A 15,652-nucleotide genomic window follows, 5' to 3' on the forward strand; every position below is an offset into this window, starting at 1 on the left:
AGTGGTTGCATCCTCTGGAGGTTGAGGCAGCTTCCTGGGCAGCAGGAGATCTGGGACCAGCATTCGAGTTTCGAGTGCGGCCAATAGAAGATTATTGAAGGGGGGTGGGGAGGGGGAGGGGGAGGGATATTCACTTGAGCATTACCTCAAATGTATCTCCATCTCTGTATTGCTTTGTAGCTGTATCTTTTTGTGCGTGTGTGTTTGAGCGGAGGGCCTGCAGCCACATTTCACTTTGCTCTCTTTTTCACCTCAAAGGCCCAACAGAAACAGCGGCAGCAGACATCGGCCATAAGGCGGTTCTACGCTCATTCGATGTTGAAACATTCCTCGATCTTTTCTGTGTGCATGTGTGTGTGTGTGTGTGTGTGTGTGTCCCTGTGTGTGATGTGAATATCTGTATATTTGTGCAATGCTTCGTTTGATTTTGGTTTTTTGTTGTTTTTTCTACAATAAAACCAAAAGTCAGAGGCAGTGGCAGTGGCAGTGGCGTTGGTGGTGCCTTAAAAGGGGGGAAAACCCTATGTCAAGGGGGTACTAGATTCCCATATTCCAGCGAGCTCGTAGCGGTGGCGGCAATCCTTAAAGTGTGACCCCCGTTTGCGACACCCCTGGTTCCTGAAGACGCCCAAGAAAGATATTTCCCGTGTACGCAAATGTTATTGACATGGCAGGCAGGAACAGGGCCGGAGGTGGGGCAGTGGCAGTGGCAGTGGCAGGCGTAGGGGCAGGGGCATCGTCAGACCGACGCCCAGACTGACAGGCAGCCAAAGACAGAAGGAAATGGGCAAGAGGCAGGAGGCAGAAGGCAGGAGGCCGAAGGCAAGACATGGCTTGGGCTTGGGGCATGCCACTTCTTCCACTGATGTTACCGTTAAAAGAAATGCAATTAAAATGAATCTCTAGAACCCCTGAAAACGGAAGCAATTAGTAAAACTGAAAGCAGAGAAGGGGCCCGGCCGGGCACGGCCCCGTAGAGATCTTCCATCTCCTTGTAATCCGTGGCAGCACACACACACACTCACGCAGAGGCAAAGGCAGAGAACAGACACAGACACAACGCGTGCTCTATGTGGCATTTGCATTCGGTGGAGATCGTGCCACACTGAAGGAAGGAAGGCAGGAAGGGAGGGAGTGGAGTGGAGGAAGGGAATGCACTGGGGAAGGAGGGGTAGAGCCAATCCTTTGGCCATGGTTGCATCCCGCTGCCCCACTCCCAACATTTGTTATTCTTTGTCACGCCTTTGGGGAGACGACAGCCCCTCTGGAAATCATAATTTCTCAATAATTCCTTTTGTCATTCATGTTTTTGGTTTGGGGTTACACACGGTCGCCGTGGCCCCCTCCCTCTCTCTCTCTCTCTGCACGCAAAAGGTAGAAAGACACAGAAGAGGGGGGTCCCGGGAGAGATGTCTAGAGGTGGACTCCTCTTCCGAGTGCTGCCTTGATTAGTGTCTAAAATCAGGAAAAGGGATCCCGAAAGAATCCCCCAAACAAAGTAGACGTGGACGGGCCTCCTTTTTTTGTCGATGGTCCACCCACCAGAATCTTTGCTGAATCACCAGATGATTGGGGAATGCAATGGCCTCCGAAACCCCCAGAAATTATCCAATATCCAATGTGTGGAAAACCAATAAAGAAAGCAAACATAAAATCTGTATAAACATGGGAATAAACACAGCAGACAGACTTGCAGAAAGAAAACTATGGCTATATCTATATCTCTATCTATCTCTCTCTCTCTCTCTCTCTCGATGTGACTCTGCGGCTACGGCTATATCTGTTCTTGTGTCCGATTTTAGCTGCGGCACGTGCCACTGCCACGCCGCAGAGGATCTATCTTTGCTGCTGGCTGTAAAAATAAATGGCGGGGCCAATAACATTACTCGTATGCGCATATCTTTTCAGCATGAATCGATTTTTGTTGTTTACTTGCACAAAATTGATAATATTTCAAAATAGATCTTCGCCAAGGGGGGGGGGGGGGGGGGGGGCGATGGTTCTGCCTTCAGGTGTTCGTTCTTCATTCACAAAAGTTTAATTTTAAAACCAACACCAAAACAAAAAATGTTAAATTTAGTTAAAAAATCTATCTATAAAAATGTTCAACTTTCATTTTGCCTCGATCTTTAGCTTGTTCCTCGTGACGGCATCGCAACGCATCGTCGCGTCCACAAAATGGCGTCTGTTGACGATCGTTTCCGTTTCAAGCGCATGCGCGAAAATCCGCCAAAAACTCACCTCAGTGATCGCTTTTTCACCTCACTGCTGGCCTGTACTTCTCTCTCTCTCCCGCTCTCTCTCTCTCTCTGTGGATACGTATATCTGTCTCTTTTCTTCGCTCTCTGCCTGTGCCTGCGATCGTGTGTGCTCTGCTGCTGTACGCCATTTGCATTTTCGGTCTAAATATAGACAAAAGTGCTCGCCTCGATCGCCAGAGCATCCTCTGCTGCCCCTCCACACCCCCCCTCCCCTATGATTTACCCTCTTCTTAGCCAGCTACCCTGCTGCCCCCTCCCCCCCGTCCCCCTCTTGCATTCCCATTCCCCCCATTCGTGGCTGTTGTTTTTGTGCTCACGTTACGTGCGGCGCTGCTTGGGTCCCTCTTCCACCTTTCCCCTTCTGCTGCTCTCTCTCTCTCTCTCTCTCTTTCTCGCTCTCAGCAGGAGGGAGGCTGTGTGTTCTGTCCGTGTATTGGTTCGCTGATTAAATTTCAATTTTCATTCTACGAAAAATGCTCTCTTTCTTTTTTTTTTGAAATTGTTCAATCTTTCTACACAAGATTTTGCAATCATCAAAGAGGGGGCATAAAGAGATGGGAGGCTGGTGAAAAGAAGGGGGAAGAATGAGAAAAGGGAGGTGAAGGGGGTGGGGGTAGGACAGGTGCTGCCAAAATGCGTTACGAAAGCGCCTCCCGAAAGTAGAATTGCAAAGGCAACAGAAGACCAGCAGAGCAGAGGGGAAGGCTGGAGGAGGCCGGTAACGGGAAAGTGACACATGCGGCATGCCCCCATCCCCCATCCCCCCCTGCTCTCCTGGCTCCTAGCACGACCTGTGGCGGCTCACCACGCCTCGACTCTACCAGTTGCTGCTGTCCATGTCAGCGTCTGATGTCTGTCGTCGCCAATTGCGCAGCTGCAGATACCGATACAACGGATACAGATACACATATGGACAGATACAACAGATACAGATGTAATCCACAGAGACAGGAGACATAGAGAGAGAGAGCGAGGGAGAGGGAGAGGTAGAGAGTGTCTCGATAGAGCAAGAGGATGTGTTTGTTACACTGACATTTCATATAAACAAAATATATCTCGTGTGTATATCGTATATATCGTGTGCCCACATCTTCCACTCATTCGTTATATATCTTTCGTGTGTGTGTGTAGAATCCGTAATCCCCGTCATAAGAATCACAGAGCACATGGAAATCGTTATACTAGTACATATATGTATATGATCGATATATGATCTATACAGGGTTATGCGATACATATTTTCAATAGCGGATCAGTGGGGATATGCCTGAAATGTCTGAAGAAGAACAAAGATCGGGGGGGGAGAATCATCAATCTTAACTCAAGGAAAAATCGGAATATTGGTAGAATCGTTGGCATATCTTTAACTTCACGATTATCGCAGGGGTAACAGGGTACTATATCTTCTTTACTGATGGATATTCTACAGAACTCGAGTGTTTCGAGATCTCCCTTTTAACCCGTGTTACGACTTTTCCTGACCGAACGAACAGATACAAATTGTATCTTTAGCTTATGTACATATGTATATTCGAAACCCTTGGCTAATTGCAAATATCGGCTTCTGTTTGGGCTTCTTTTGCTTTTACGAATTCTCAGAATACCAAATCGAACAAGACCTACAACAACAGCAGCCCATGCTCTATAAACGCACACATACGCACACAGACACACACACACACACACACACACACACACACATGTATGTATCGGTATCTATATGTTGTATCCCGTGTGGCATAAGCATCTCTCGTCGGATAGCATTCCCTCGCATTGGCTTTCAATTAACGTAGAACATTTTGCGCCAAGGAATTTTCCCCCACAACAATCAGGGGAGGGGGGGGCTGCAAAGCTTTAGGGGAAGGGGGAGATGGGTGCACTGACCAAAAGCATTCATTGTACAGCATAGTAAGACTTCAGGTATTGATTCCTGCCTGCTAATTGCAATGTTTTACTAATAATAAGGAGGAAAAGTACCCGCTGCAGCCGAGGAAAATGCGGGGGAGAGGGTGTGGAAATTTCTGGGAACTTGTACTCCGCGGAATATTCAGGGAATTTCTAATTAAACGAAATTCAAAGCCTTGGGCACCTGCCTGGAAAATATGCATTGTCCCTTGCATTTCCATTTCCATTTCCATGACGATTTCGCTTTCGCTTTACGCTCTATTATTGTACTCGACAGCCGCAATAAAGGAGAATTTAGAGAAGTTTTCCCCTCTCCGGGCACTCTCCCGTCCCTCTTGCTTTCCCCCTTTGGCATTTCTGCAGCAGTTTTCTTTCTTTCTTTTTTGTTTTTTGGCTCCGACGCCGTCTTGGTCCGTCCGTTTTCTGTCATTTCATTTGCGGCTTTAAGTATTTTTGGCTTTGGGCCAAAATGTTTTTTTCATGTCTTGTTGTCGCCATGCCACAGGCACACACACACACAGACACACACACAGACACTCGACGTACTGTTAGTGATTAAGCGTGAAAATATCAGAGATCCCCATCCAAAGCATACCCCCATTCCCCCAGGCACCAGCCATGAGGTACAGAAACCGCAGCAGCCGCAACAAAGCTACAAATTTTCTAGTTTTCTGCAACATTGTCTTTGGATTTTTGTCCTGTAAACTTCAGTTACAGATACAGATACAGATACAGAGATACATGTCAATCTTTAAAAAAAAAAATAAGGTTTAAAATGTGGAAAAGATTTAGAGTGCTGGTCACACAGCGGGGGGGATCGGGGGTCTGGTGGCATGCATTTGACAGCCTCTTTTCCACCCATGTGGAACCCCACCCTGTCTCCCTTTGCCGCCTTTCTCCTCCGCTCTGCCAATTCTGTGGAAAGATTCAAAAGTTTACAGCTTTATAGACTAATCACCTGGATGGGAGGATGAGCAGGATGCGGATTGCACGGCAGTCAACTGTGCCTGCAGTTTTCCTTCGCTTTCGATCGCAGATTACACATTACACAGATGGGCCATTCCAGGGCCTTGCATCCACGAGATAGACGGCTCGTTGCGCTCCTCCGTTTTTCCCCCCTTTTATTGTACGCACATTATGACAATTGACGCGTCTCGTCTGTCGTTTCCACCTGAGGTTTTCCCGTGTCGCTGGCGCTGTCGCTGTCTGTGTCCCGTGACTGTGGCACGATTGTATAACTGAAAATAAATGCAGTCGATGAGTGGAAGATGCGGATAGATGGGAATCACTCATTGCACAATCATTTGCGTATCTATTTATTTGTGTACCTGTGGCATGTGTCGCATGCCCCGCTGCTTAGAGCCTAGGCTTTCGCCAACAGATGTATGCAACAAGTCATCAGAAAGGTGGGGATGGGGGACGGAGACGGGGATGGAAAGACGACAGTCACTTGCAGGATTCTGCACTTACTGACGTTGTGCGGGGGAAAATGTGGATGTATCTCTGTATCTGTATCTCTCTTTTTCTTTCTCTGTGTGCTGGGGTGTAGAAATGCGTGGGTGGCTAATGAAATGCTTCAACGAACAACAAGCAACATCCACAACCAAACCATCCCCCCATCCCATCCCATCCCATCCCATCCCATAGACTTGATCAGCTTTCCTACGTATTGGTGTATTGTCTGTGTGTTGCCTGTGCCTGTGGTGCTGCCTTTTGTTGTGTTGTTGCCATGGCAGTGGGGTTGCCTCCAAATGAAATGAATGGCTGCCTCGTGTGTATCCAGATTAAACAAGAGGAGAGCGTGTGTGTGCCCCCTAGAAAATCCACCTCTTTTGTACCCTGCTCCACCACAAAACACAAGACTCTACAAAAATGCGGTAACTTTTGCAGAGATTTCTCAGACATTCTCAGAGTTATTCTCTTAGGGGATGAGCCGGAAGGTATAAAACTTTTCTTGCTTTTGGTTAATTTCTAGGTAGATCTCCTGTAGGGCATTGCCCATTCCTCAATGCTCAAGTCGCAGAAGAAAAGCGCCCTGCAGTTGTCTCTCATAAATTTCCATCGCCCCCAAACAAAATCACGTTCTTTGCCTCCTCTCCTCTCTTCTCCTCTCTTTCTGCTGCTGCTACCTCTGTGGCTGCTCTCTTCCTCTGCCCCTCTCTATCGATGACATACATCTTTGTCTCTATATCTCAGAACATTCCCTATATCTAAACGCCCACGCGTCATGTGCCTCAATGTGCCTCATAACTGATGTATTTATTATTTTTTGGTTTTTGTTTTTTTGCTTGTTTTGTGTCCGAATTTCCTATTTAATTATTAATGTAAATATTTCCAAAAACATAATCGTAATTGGGGCTCGTAATCCTGTTATTGTTATTGTTATTTTGTTGTTGAAAATTTTCTTAATTTTTCGTGCAGTTTTCAACTTGTTCGCGTTTTAGCAACACTCGTGTATTGGCTATTGTTGGCTTTTGGCCAACGTCTACAATTTTGGCGTAAATAAACAACATTTTGTTGCAATTGAAAAACAAAACAAATGTGAATATATGTAGGATATATATGCCCATGTATATGATTAGGGGAAAACCGAATCTTTGGACACCCTGGAAACTCAAAAAGGGGGAAAATCCGTTTGATAGCAAAAAGTTACGAAAATTGTAATTACAAAACCAAAGGAAAATGGCCGATTTGTGTATACTTTTTGCGTAGAACGTGATCTCTGCTGATTAGAATTTTGAGGCATACCCCAATGGGAGGCATGAAGTCAGAGAATATGGGAAAAAAAGAGACGTTTATGCACAAAAAAGCAAAAGGAAAAAAGGGGGACACGAGAAATATTTTTAGATCGGAATGGAAAGTGGGAGCCAGAGGCAGAGTTAGAGCCAGACCCAGACGGCATATTAAATTTCCGAACAGAAACGTAAATTTTTCGAGAGCTCCGACATACCCCACCCTCTACACACTCCTCTATCCACACTGGAGAGCTTCCTCTGGTGCTTAAACTTAATCCTACCCCTAGGGCAAATGCTTTCACCGTTTTTCTAGGCCCCTAGGCCGATAAGGTGATAAGCTGATAAGTGATAAACTTTTCCAATGCCAAGGCGGGAAAATCGTTTTCTTTTGTCTTACATTCTCTTGGTGGCTCCCTCTGTGGGCTGTATGGGCAAGCTGGTGATCGTGAACGCGCCATCTGTTGCACATGTCCACATCTGGCGGCCAAGCTTTCCTTAGCCACATGTTGCTAACGATAGCTGTTGTTTTTGTTGCTGGGATGATGTTTTTGATGTTTTTTTTTTATTTCGTTTAAAATCTCACATAAAAACAGATGTTTTTTCTGTTTATTTTTGGAAATTCAAATGACTTTTGATAGAGAAAACTGCACTTTTCTGCACTGCACTTCAACAGGGACACTTTATGGATTTTGTGGGATTTTAGGGATATTTTCTGCACAGCACTTGCACTTTTTTCACTTTCTGATGGATCGATCGATTCCCGAAAGCCACCGTTTGAGTGGCAGAAGCGTGGCGATTGAATTGAATTAAAATGAATTGAATTGAGGATTGAACGAGAATGAAAAATATTGTGTACCAGAAACGTGTGGTGTGTGTATATAGCCTTTCCTACACTTCACTTTTACTGGCAGAAGAAGCGGCAGATGAACAAAATCGCATATACAAAAACAACGAGGAGGAGAATGTATAATTATAAATAAATGTTCTATAAAAAACGCTTTTTGTTTCTTCTGCCTCTGTTCCGTTTCGCTCGGATCTTTTCAGATCTGTTCGGTGTTTTGAGATCTGTTTCTGTTTCTGTTTCAGTTTCGGTTTCCGTTTTCTTTTCTATCTAGTTCGCGTTTTGTTTGTTTGTTCAATTTCATTTTTGGTTTTGAGCCATTTTTATATTTTGAGGTAACGCCAAAATAGAAATCATCCCATCCCGAAACCCTGAAAGGAAAGGCCACAGAAATCAGCTTCTGGGGTATTCCCCGCCACTCAAATTCCCAATCTCTGAATCTCTTTTTGATGAGCATTCGAGAGTTAGGCGTCCCCTCCCCCCCGCCCCAAAAGAGCTCTTCCAAAGCACTTTAATGCCATTTTCATAGAATCCGGTGAGTGGCGGTGTATCTATGTGTCTGTGGGCTGTTTGTGTGTGTGCACAAAGGATTTCTTGCGGCTTTTTGCACTTTGCGAGGCAGAGAGCCAGAGAAGTTGGCCATTTAATGTTGTTTTTTGCCAGAAGAAGAGGACCAAGGCTAAGGGAAGCTAATCAGATTATACGGGGATCATATGAAGCGCACCCGAGCATAAGGCGTGGCGTTTAAATGGTAAAATCCAGACTAAAGCAATTTTAATATGATATGAATTCACAAAATCCACACAGAATCAATCATCTTTGATTGTGTACCATTCCAATCGATTTCCATTCATCGATTGGTTATGTTATCAATCGATATATTTGTTAACATTTTTATCTCTCCAATCACTTCAATCACAATCTCACACACACACACACGAACACTGATCGGAGCATCGATAGGCATACTTAGAGGTGGGTCGATGTGCCAATAGTGATGGCAATAATTAACGCGGGGACTCCTCGATGGACATGCGATGCGTCGCATGTGATTGCCCGACGACTGAGGCGAAGCGATGCGATCCGCTAATAAACCTCTTAATTCTTAATTCTTAATTCTGACCGATCGCTCGAAAATAAATCGAAACACAGATGCACACACACACACAGGGATGGGGAAAATAAACAGAGATACAGATACAGATACAGATACACGACAGTCCATCCCGCACACTGAGAAATATATTTTAAAATTGTATTATTTTTGGGTTTGTGGTTTTCGCTTTTGTTATTGTACAAGTATTTTCGGTCGCCTTTTCTGATATATACTTCTCCGATTCCGAATCCGCTTTTGCCTTTGCCTTTGCCTTTGCCATTGCCTTTGCTCTGTATATCCGCATCTCTGCATCTTTTGTGCTGTATCTTTTGCGTTGTTGCTTTGACTAGCGATCTCCTTCGACTAAAAGAAAGGAAACTTCTGAGCATCTGTTTTTGGGGCAGCCGCTGGCTGCTGGGCTGTATTGGAAATGTAAGTGCGATGATTTTTAAATAAATTCTCACTTATTTTTATAAACTCGCGGCCAAGGGCCGCACACCCCACACAACCCCCACGGCCCATGCCACACCCCTGCCAGATCGAAGAACATATTTATACATGCATTCACATACGATACACATTTATGCTTATGATCCCTCACTATTATCGCTAATTTCACGCGCCTCAAGGGAGGGCAAGGAGCGGAGGGGACAGGGGACAGGGGAAGTTCAGTTAAAATTAGCACTGAAACTGAAAACATCAATATTTGTACATTTCATTCCACCAAAGTGCATTCCATTCCATGGAAATTCCACACAAAACAAGGAGTTATTTTTAAACAGCAATGCTCTCTCCCACGCGGTGAAATGCGTTTCGTTTCTTGCCAAAATGTCTCGATATTGCGGAAATCCTTAGACCGTTCGGCATTCGAGAAGAACGAAAAGATTGCAACCTCCACGGGTCTCCCGTTTTGCTGGTAACCTTTTCCAAATCACATATCCCAAGGAGGGTGGCCAAAAATCTATTTCCATCATCCATTTGCGTACATTCGCATAATTGTTCTTGGAATTTTACGCAATTTAGGCCTGCCGGAAGAAAGAACCCGCTTTTTTTCTTCTTATATAAACCACATTGTATTTATATTATTTGTGTCACGTGTCGAAGCCAGCCGCAGTCACTCTGTGTTCGCCCTCAAGTAGGCCACACTTTTTGATGGGAGACCTTTGAAGGGATTCAAAGGTGGAGATTACCCGTTTAGTGGAATAACCAAAGCAATTGGAGAGGATCGAAAACATGCCTCAGACGAAGCCTCTTCTATTCCTGGCAACGCTCTTACTCAGGGAAATGCGCTTCTAATCGTGGGAACACTTTTGCCATTCAGGAAAATACTCTTCTATTCGTGGGAACACTCGTTTATTCAGAGAACACTTTTATTACTCGGAACCATCTCCTCTGGCCAGGAAAATCGGGAATGCCAGGAAGCGGCTGGCTGCCATTACTGTGGCCAATGAAGCGAGTTCCTAGTCAGCGAGGTGGTACCCCAATACCTTGACACACTACTTCCACAGAGATACACACACACACACACACCTGGGCCTGTGTGGCCTGCGTTTACTGTCGGGAGGGGGCTGCGGCTGCAGAATGTGTAAGGAGCTCGTATAAGCGTAAAATTTGATTGAAAATGATGAATTAATGAGGCGTTAAATGATTAAATACGAACAGAATGGCTCTCGGTGCGCCCTATTGAACTGGAAGGCATTGTTGCGAGAGCATTAACAATATCAGACATGACCTAAAAGGTCCTTACCTGCGCACTCTATCCATCCGCCACCCTCCCCACCCCCCATTATCGCACCCATCAGTGGATACACGCTCCTTGACTACCGTCAAGTGTCCTTATCAAATCGATGAATTAGCAAATAGCCACCAATACAAGACCATAATTATTTTCCAATTGGATTACGACGAATTTTCGATTAAATATGAGTTTAAATTAATATTAAGGGGTTACAGATAGCTCAACAGGAGATGGAAATAAAGGGAACAGAATAAATAGTGCCAGTAGTGAGTAATTTTGTATCCTGCCATTTTAGAGAGTGTTCTTCTGTTTTTCCAGCAGTTTCGAATTGCTGAAAAGCGAGTAGAGGGTTCCCTTAAATAGAAAAGTGTTCCCTGGAACAGAAAAGGGGTCTCCACATGCCACAAATCGCTATCTGCCATCCATTGCAAAATAACTTTAATTTTTGGCTACTTTTCATTTTATTTGAAATTAGAGAATACATAATTCAATCAATATTTCATTTTATTCACGTGTAATTTGCATATTTGCATAATCGACAGACATTTGATGGCTTATTCGGCACACACAACACTCCCAGAGAACCAGGCAGCACTCTCCGTATCATTGTTATTGATGAGCCGCCTATCGCCAGCTCATCCCCAGCCCCTATTCGATAGCATAGCATAGCACGAGAGTCGCATTAAAAACCAATAACTTACATTGCCTGTCAAAACGGAGCACACAAAAAACACACAGAAAAACGTAAATATATATGCAGATAATACACCTTCTATATATATGCTATACATATTTTTGAATAGGCAACCCGATTCCGCTTCCGCTTCCGATTCCGATTCGGATTCCTATGCTGTGTGCCATCAGGTGCTTGGCACCCATCGAATTTGTGTTTGTTTGCCTTCCTTTTCCCTGCATTTTGCCTACATTTTCCAGTCTGTGTTCTTCTTTTATTTTTTTGCCCATTTATGAAGATTGAAGATTGAAAATTGAAGCGTGAAAATCGCACACAATGGAACCAATGAATTTTTTGTAATTTAGTTTTATGGCTATATATATGAGATAAAAGAAGTGCAAGTCAAGTCCATCGACATTTGAATACCCTAATCCTAATGGATGATGCGAAAGACGTTCCCATAAGCGAATGGAGACCAATCGATAACTGTCGATGAAATACTATCGTATCACATGTTTCATCACTAAAAATATATTACAAATGAGCGAAATTTTCACAATAATCCACTAATGTGAATGTACAGCCTTTTCTACAGAGACAGAGAGAGTATCGAAAGTCAGGGAATGAGACATTAGTAGAAATGTTTTTGTGGTGTGTGTTTTGGTTAGATAAAACCAATTTATTTGCCGTTTCCAGGACATCAAATATTCAAACTGCGTGCGGCGTCAATCAATCCACAGAAATAGAGAGGGAGGGAGAGGGACAGAGAGAGAGAGAGAGAGAGAGAGAAGGAGAACGAGAACGAGCATTGGCATTTCCGCTGCGACAGTCAGACGAAGAAGGGAACCTGCAACTGCCACTGCCACTGCCACTGCGACTGTCTGAAAACAGCAATAACTTTGTATGCAAATGCAGTTATTGCCCAGCCCTCCCCGCACAGTGTTCTGCCCCCAAGGAGAGAGCCACATAGACCACAATAGACCATAGTCCACAGATCGAATCAGAAACGTGACTGGAAGCCGAACGTCACTTTCGTTTTGGCCAGTTTTTGCCCAGCCAAAGATTGGACGGAAGGTGGAAGGCGGATGGCTCGATGGTGGCTACACCATTTGACACATACCAAATGTCCTTGAGTGGCAATCGGTATGGGAACGGTGCACGGATATGAGAAAATGTGGTAAGGGCCTCGCCTTTGCCTTCAACCACTGCTGGCCCTGACAATTGCCTTGCAAAACACTGACTTTGACTTTGGTTTTCTTTGTGGTTTGCATTTTCCATTTGCCTTTTGCCTTTTGCCACTTTCGGTTCCAGTTGCAGTTGCAGTTGCGGTTTGCAAATTAATTGTTAAATCAAGTGGACGGGCGAGGAACAGGCCGCAGAAACTCCTCCGCAAAACTCCTCGGCAAAAACTCCTCCGCAAAAACTAAAAAGAACGAGGGGGAACGTTGTGAGTTGCTGCGGACACCGCAACTCTACATTTATACCCGATACTAAGTCAGTATGGCTCTCCTCCGATAGTCGACGCGAATATTAAACGACACGACAAAGAGAGCGTGCGAGAGAGACAGAAAATCAGTCTGAGCATGACGTCGGGCGCGAAATTTTGAGATATACGTTTTATAGTGAGATCTAACAGGAGTGTGGACACCAAATTTGGTTACTCTAGCCTTAATAGTCTGTGAGATTTGTGGATGCTCCAGGTTTTCGTCCTTTGCGGGGACGGAAGGGGGTGTGGCGAAATTTTGACACAAAACGGTCAAGGTCCGATATCACAGGAGTGTGGTTACCAAATTTGGTTACGCTAGCTCTTATAGGTTCTGAGATCCTTGAACTCATATTTTGCAAGAGAAAGAGCGAGAAAGAATGAGATTGTTTTCTTGATTCTGGCTATAATAATTATGCGATCTGGGTTAGATTTTACACTCTAAAACATATAGTCATCCTCTACGATTCTGCGTTTTCAGTTTTCTCGTATCTTTGAATTTGTGGATGCCACAGATTTTCGCCCTTTGTGGGGGCGGAAGGAGGCGGGGCAAAGTTTTAAAATATACTTGTAGCAGTGACATATCACAGAAGTCTGGATCCAAAACATCGTTGCTCTAGCTCTTATAGTCTTTGAGCACTAGGCGCTGATAGGGACGGACAGACGGAAGGACGGACGGACGGACAGACGGACAGACGGAAGGACGGACGGACGGACAGACGGACAGACAGACAAGGCTCAATCGACTCGGCTATTTATGCTGATCAAGAATATGTATACTTTATGGGGTCGAAAACGATTCCTTCTGGACGTTACACACATCCATTTTCACCACAAATCTAATATACCCCAATACTCATTTTGAGTATCGGGTATACAAAAACGAGTCTAAAGCTGGAGATACTCTTTTGATGGAATACATTTTTATTCAATGTAGCGTATATTGATATTAATAAGTTTACATAGGTATTGATTGATTGATTAACTTCATATTGATTAGAATTATTTGAGTAGTGTGTATTTTTCGATTAGGTTTAAAGACGCTGGATGGAGGACGATAGGACGATGGTTGTAGTATTGAAGGATTTGAAGTCCGGTGTTTTGGGTAGCCGTGAAATGTATATCCTTTAGGGCAGAAGCTCCACCACTGCTTCACCACTGATCCACCTCTGCAGCGATTGAGGGGCCTGCGTCTGCCGCCAAACTCTGACAGGACGTGAGTTTCCAAACAGATTCAAGGCACCAAGACGTGCCACTGGCCAATACCCAGCTAGCCGAGTCGAATCAAAGGCCTAGCCCAAAAATAAGACAGAAAACATGGCATATACCAGAATAATCAAAAGGAGTACCAATGGCACCTTTTAATGTACATCCAAAGCGCAAGTTAAACGAATAACGGCTACCCTTTGCAGTGGAAGAGTCAACAAGTGTGGAGAAATACGCAAGTTTCAGTAAGCTGTCCGCTCGTCTATGTATGTCTTGCCCGGTTCGATCCAACATTATCCTGTCACCCACTTTTCTACGCATTTTGCCTTCCCCGAAGTAAAAATGCGTTGAATAATGAGTGATATGATACTTTTGCCCAAAACCGGCAGTACCTATCAGACAAGGAGGCAGCCTACTGACACTCACGTAGTTTTCCACACTTATTCACTCGTCCAGTGCAAAAGGTGTCCCCTTCCGTTTAACCTGCTCTCTAAACGTTCATTAAAAGGCTCATCGGCACTACTGTTAATTACAATGATTTATACCAAATGTCTGGACATATTTTTGGGTTTGGCGATTAATTGGACTTGGCCAGGTTTTGGTATTGGCCAGTTGCACATCTTGTCACTTCGAGCTCCGGTGGGAAACTGATTTTCGGTCAGATTTTTTGCCAACGACAGGCCTATCCATCCTTGCTGATGGATGTATCACCCTATTGGCTGAAGGAGCCATGGACCTGTGTACATAGCACTAAGCCTGTGGCAATCTGCTCAAAAGTGTGGTCTTAACGCACCCCAAGATCCCAATCGTCGCAGGCACATTAACCAGTGTGTGGGGGGGGGGGAGTAGTGGGGCTCCTCCCCCGTAGTTCCTGTTGTCAGAGACCAGGCTGATAAGTGGGTCGCCCCATTGGCTGAAGGAGCGATGGGCATGCATTTTATGCCTTTTGCATATTGCATTTAGGGCTGCCCAATCGCATCACTCCAATACAAATACAAGCGGCAGAAAAGGGGGGCACAAATGTTTAAATATTCGAAATAAAAGAAACACCAAGTAAAACAAAGGCGAAAATCGAATAGGAAAGTCTTGCGAATCCATTGCCCAGTCTTCCGATATCAGCTATCGATATTAGATATCGACTATACGATTTTCGATCGGCTCCTTAGAGGCCACCTAGTTTTTCCCACAAAAAACTTTTCTTTTATGAGGTATTCGTACCTTTTTACAATGGGGGATAAATCATTTCTCCATTTCTCATTTTCTTTCTTTCTTCTTCTTTCTATCCTTTACACTACAAAATCCACCATAAATTCCAAGAAGGTTTTTCTTCCCTTTTCAAGGCTACCATAAAACAGCACAAGCAATAGAAAGAGAGACAATTATAGAAGGGGGTTCGGTGGGGGGAGGAAATGCAGTCAAAGTGCCCTCCTGCATTCGTAATGAGTTTACAAGCTGCGATTTCGAGTTTCACTTGTGGTTTCAGTGCAAAATGTCACAGGAAATGGGTCTGTGCGGTGTCTCTTTTTCTTGATAAGTGGCCCCTCTACCCCACACTTTTCGACACCCACCACTCCGCTCTTGTGCTCTCTTCAAAGCGGGCGCCACAAAGTATGCAGCACTTTTTTGTTGAATAAAAATCGACTTTTTAATAAAATCTCATTTCTTCCATTTGCTCGGATTCTTTTTTTAGCAGTGTGCTAAATATAGCAGAAAA

General features: G+C 44.5%; 1 protein-coding gene across 8 annotated transcripts in view; it reads right to left on the reverse strand.

Annotated features, from left to right (window-relative positions):
- The window catches only part of LOC6592786 (myocyte-specific enhancer factor 2), a 45,629-nt gene that overhangs the window by 19,067 nt on the left and 10,910 nt on the right, over nt 1-15,652 (reverse strand). For all 8 annotated transcript variants that reach the window (XM_026984934.1, XM_026984933.1, XM_026984928.1 and 5 more), the window contains exon 2: nt 5,125-5,404. The gene's annotated coding sequence lies outside the window, so the exon portion shown is untranslated. The remainder of the gene's footprint in view (nt 1-5,124; nt 5,405-15,652) is intronic.

The sequence above is a fragment of the Drosophila persimilis genome, unplaced genomic scaffold (assembly GCF_003286085.1).
Source record: "Drosophila persimilis strain 14011-0111.01,24,50 unplaced genomic scaffold, DperRS2 tig00000002-arrow-pilon, whole genome shotgun sequence".
Classification (NCBI taxonomy): domain Eukaryota; kingdom Metazoa; phylum Arthropoda; class Insecta; order Diptera; family Drosophilidae; genus Drosophila; species Drosophila persimilis.